Below are 5,165 nucleotides of genomic sequence, written 5' to 3' on the forward strand. Positions count from 1 at the left end.
GTTTGAGGGTAGCATTGCCAGATTTTGCAAATAAAAATAGAGAATGCCCATTTAAATCTGAATTTCAGATAAACAGTGAATAATTTTAGGGGTTTAAGTATGCTCCATAAAATACCTGGAGACATACTTATGCTGAAAAATTATTCTTTTTTTGTCTGAAATCCCAATTGCATTAGGTGTTCTGTGTTTTATCGGATAACCCTATTTGCACAGCTCAAACACACCGGCAACTCCCAAGTCAGTGCAGCCACTTGCTCTACCCTTCCTGAGGCCTCTGTTGGCCTCACTGTCCCAGGATAAAAGAGGGCCTGGGCTCCGGTATCCTCTCATTCCCCCTTTAGATTTATCTCCTTTTCTTCTTCAGTCCCCACAGTGTTCTGGAAGGTGATGGGCATGGACATCTTACGGACAATCCTGGACATGGTGGAAACCCTGTTCAGGAGGCCCCCTGCTCTGCCCCACATCCCCACCTCCTCACAGACCAGCTGGTCTCCCAGGTTTCAAATCCATCCCAGCCTTGTACTAGCCTGGTGACCTTGGAATACTTAGTGTCCTGCCCCTCAGTTTCTGTCTGCAAACAGGGTCCCTTGTCAGGATGAAATGAGTTGATACGTGGGAGGCACTTAGGACAGTGACCGGCATGGGAAGACACTGTTGTATGATATGTGGCTGCTTTCCAATTCTGCTGCTCCACAGAATGGCTCCCTCAGTCACCCCCTCTGATTTTGTTTGGGAGTCCAGGCAAGAGCACAATGGAGGCCAGCTTCTATATGTCTAGATATTTGCAAGTTATAAGTCATGTTCTCCTGATTTACCTTGATGAATATACCTTCATGACATCCTGAAGGACAAGTTTGAATTGAGAACTGGTAGACTCCTTGGAGTTCCACACTGGAACGTGGTGGGCTAAGGAGAGCCAGTCCTGGGCTGGCTTCATACCTGTCTCCATCCGGTGCTAGGCAGCGCTCGAGCACATGTGTGTGGACATTCAGCCCACATGTCCAAGCTCTACATCCACACCCCCCAAAAGTCACCTCTTGGTCACCCTGAAAGCCCAAGATACGACATTGTAACACAGTCCACCCTTGTTGGCAGGGTTGACTTAGGTTGGAGGTCCGCCTTTGGTTAAGGTCAGGGAATTGGGCAGGGAACTCCAGCACCTGAAGCAAGGTCCAGCAGCATAAGATGTGTGGGCTGTTGGTATCCATGGCCCTTTAATCCATGGAAACCTGGCCCAAGGCTGCTGGGCTGTGGCTGAAGGAGAGCCCTAACATAAGGGCCATGCCCCAGGGGGGTGAGGGCAGCCGATGAAAACGGGAAGGGGGAGCTTTGGAGGTTTCCTAGAAGACATCTCAGAATGCCCAGGCTCCTCACTGTCAGGGCTGGGTGTCTGCCCGACACCTCGTGCCTCGGGGTCATTCAGGTGTCACCCACCGTCTAGCTACTGACAGTGGGGAGCTTGTTTTCCTCCTCTCACACTCCTTAAATCTAATCCCCACCAACCTGTGCCACTTGGCTGGCCTCCTTGGCAGAAAGGTGACAAAGGAACCTGTCTGGAGAGTCAGATCCCTCGGCCCGCACCCAAAGCCTCCTTGGAACCCCGTGCGGCAACAGCCAAAGGTCCTGACCTCCCATCGCCAACCTGCTTTCCTCTCACCTCTCACTGCTGGCGCGTTGGTGGGAGCCACTCAAGGCAGGTTCATTGGTCTCCAAAGAAGCAGGTGCTGTCACACTCCTTAGAGCAAGCCTCTTCTCTTCTCTTCTCTCCTCTCCTGTACGCACACTCCGCCCCACTGCCTGGACCAGCCTTCTCTATTGAACCTTCCCTTCCAGGGCCCCAGATGCCTTGACTCCAGCCAGCTCACCTCCTCCCCTGGGCTTCTCCCCTGCTCCTAACATCTGCTCATCTACTCCTGGCTCCGTTTTCTCCTTATTTCTGTCCAAATCCCTTTCATCTTTCAAGGTTCACCTCAAGTTTCACCTCTGTGATATACTCCCGGTACTTCCATTAACCCTTCTCCTGGTTTATCACCTGTGTTGCTTACCACCTGGACCCCACATTGGGCCCATGAGTTATATTCATGGTAGCACTTTTACCATATGGCATTATTATTCTTTCCTTGTTACATAAAAATCATAAGACCAGAAGACACCTAGTCCAACCCTCATTTTTTGAAGATGAAACCGAGGGAGGGAAAGTTTTCATAACTTAGCCAGACTGCATCTCCTGGAATTACACTAACCCTCTTGGCCCAATCCAGGAATTCCTCACAACCCCCTGAAGTCGGTGTGACCCACGGGATGCCGTGGTCACAAAGGGCAATCACATGATACACTCATTGACCGGCAGATGGACAGAGCACAGGGCTGCAGCCGTCTCCATATACCCGACTTTTTTTTTCAAGTTCTTTGCTATCCATTTTTTTAAAACTATATTTTTATTGATTTCAGAGAAAAGGGGAGAGGGAGAGAGAGAGAGAGAGAGAGAGAGAGAGAGAAACATCAATGATGAGAGTGAATCATTGATCGGCTGCTTCCTGCATGCCTCCCACTGGGGATCGAGCCTGCAACCCAGGCATGTGCTCTGACCGAGAATCGAACCCCGACCTCCTGGTTCATAGGTTGACGCTCAACCACTGAGCCACTCCAGCCGGGCTTTGCTACCCATTTAATAACCATCAGGCAAAAACTGATTATCAGAAGTCACCCAGATGTTCACAAGCCAGCCCAGTCCCCACGGCCTGCTCTTTTCCTCAGAGAGAATAACCCCAATTCCTGCCCCACCATGGCCGGCGCCAGCCCCTCCTCTGCCAGTTCCCATAATCTCCTGCATTTTCACTTGGGAAGCCTAGATGCCATCTTAGCAAGCGTCCCCTCCAACTTTCCCAGGGGCTGAGCAGCCCAGGCAGGGCGCTGGTGGCCATGGCAGGAGTCACCGCTGGAGGGTCAGGTTGGAGCCCGGCTTTAACAGACAGAGGGAGCCAGAGAAAAACTGACAGGGGTCAGAGCAGAAGGCAGCGCTAGGGACAGGGTGCCCTGCCCCAAATAAGACCCCTAAACTCCAAGTGAACTCCCCGATTCAAACTCAGCCAGAAAGGGACAGAGCAAACATTTTTCCTTTCTCCCTCCCTCTCTGGTTGCCCTGCTCACTTCAAGGAAGAAAAACAGAATAATGAGCCACGTCTTCGAGTGTCACCCGAGCAGCGCCGGAAGGACGTGGGCAGACGCCTGGCTGGGCGGCCGACTTTCTCTGTTTCTGGTAGAGATTTTATAAATTCTCAGGGAGTTTGATCTCAGGCTGGCGGTGGGGGCGCCAGGGGAACCGCAGAGGGGGGAGATAACAGCGCACGCGGGTTCTTGGACCGCTCCGAGGCCTGCTTTCCATTAGTGTCACCACGGCAACTGCTCATCTGCTGCAGATCCCATCACGCCCTGCAAAGCATCCGCAGCACGTTCCTCTTTCCCTTTAATAGTGAATCTGCTGCCATCAGCTTTCCTCCGAACCCCTCCCCTCAGCCGGCACCTCACAGCCTGGGGAGGAGAAAATAATTAAGGAGAGAAGAGCCTGGCTCCCAGCTCGCTAAGGCCGGTCCGGGGAGACAGAGCTGCAATCGTCCTGGTCCAAGGGCGGCGATTTGCCCAGGACGGCAAGGCTGGGTGGAAGGAGCCCGCGGAACCAGCCAGCCTCAGCACTCCAGTTCCAGGTCCTCCCCCGCTCTGCACACACAGCCTGACGCCTGTGTCCTCCCCGTGTGACCTGACCTTTCCCCTCACACACACCTTTCTTCTTGACCCAGGCAAGCATTTGCAGGCTCCCAAACACCGGCCTCGCCATGCCTCATCCTGATAAGTTCCAGATGCCCTAGGAAGTGCACCCCCTGTGTCTCTGGTTTTCACCAAGATGTCCAGGAGGCTTTTCGAGGGTGGTGTCAGGGGAGGTGGGAGCTGGTCAAGGGAGAGGGAGACCCCTGTGCCAGGCCGTGTGAGAGTGGGTACCCAGAGAGGTGATGGTTTCACCGTGGAGAAAAGACAGCCAGGCTGCGTGACCGGCACGGCCAGGCCGGGATGTGCACCCAGAGCCGGTAACCCCAGCATCACAGACACGCCCCTTCTCCGCACCGACTCCGTGGAACTCCACTGGTGTTTCGAGTCGGCTCCCTCCAGCTGTGAGCTCTGTGGATCCCCAGCCAGGGAGTCCTGGGCTCTGCTCCATGCTAACTTAGCACAGCCCGTGCGCAGGAGCCCCTCAGTCATGCCTCTTGAAGAGGGACAAGAAGGAGCATTGTCCCGGGCGCAGGGGCTGGGTTTCCAGGTTGTCTTTGTGCTCCTGAGCACGCCCAGCCCGGCCGCTTCCAGCCCCTCCGGTCTGTGGAATGCAGGTCTCCTGAAAGGTCTGTACTCAGAGCCGGAGGCGGCCCAGGGGCTGCAAGCAGGGAACCAGACGAGACCCTCCCCAGCTAGCCGTGGAGCAGAACCAGCACCCCAAGCCCCCTGGGCTCAGACTGGAGCAGCGCCTGCCTTCTTGCCTTTTGCTCCTTTTCACACTGAGGTTGGCCCTGGAGGAGCAAACCCAGTTCCTCTGCTGGTCTGAGCAGGAAATTCCTGTCAGCTCCTGGGAGAGGCCAACAGTATGTTGGGGGGAGAGGGGAGATTTCATCACATAGATTCCCCCCGAGATACAGAATCGTATTGAAGTCTTGCCCCGGCCCCGGGGAGCAGGGCCGCGGCCACCATGGCTCAGGCCACTGCCAGCCTTTCTTACCCAATGCCGAGGCTGAGTTTTTAACACTCAGCCAAGTAACAGGGAGGAGTGAGATGATTCGCAACAATTAGTGCACAGCGTAGCAGAGTGTTCGCACAGGTGGTCTTGTGGTCCGTTCTGGTGGCAAAGCTGTAGTGAAGAGGCAGAGACGTGCCAGTCCCAAGGGCACACGTAGGTGTGGGTAAAGCGTCCTTGTTCCTCAGTGTGGTCCCAGGCCTGCAGCACGGCCACTGGTTACAGACGCAGAATCCCAGGCCCCTTCTGAATTGGGGGGTACATTGTAATACGACGGCCAGCTGGTCCAAGGCATCTTAGCGGTGGCGACACACTGGGGCACAGGGAGGAACATACCCGGGGTGCTTCCGTCTCCGACCTCCAGCTCTGTCACTCAGTAACCGTGACA

The sequence above is a fragment of the Myotis lucifugus genome, unplaced genomic scaffold (genome assembly GCF_000147115.1).
Source record: "Myotis lucifugus unplaced genomic scaffold, Myoluc2.0 scaffold_85, whole genome shotgun sequence".
NCBI classification, from domain to species: Eukaryota; Metazoa; Chordata; class Mammalia; order Chiroptera; family Vespertilionidae; genus Myotis; species Myotis lucifugus.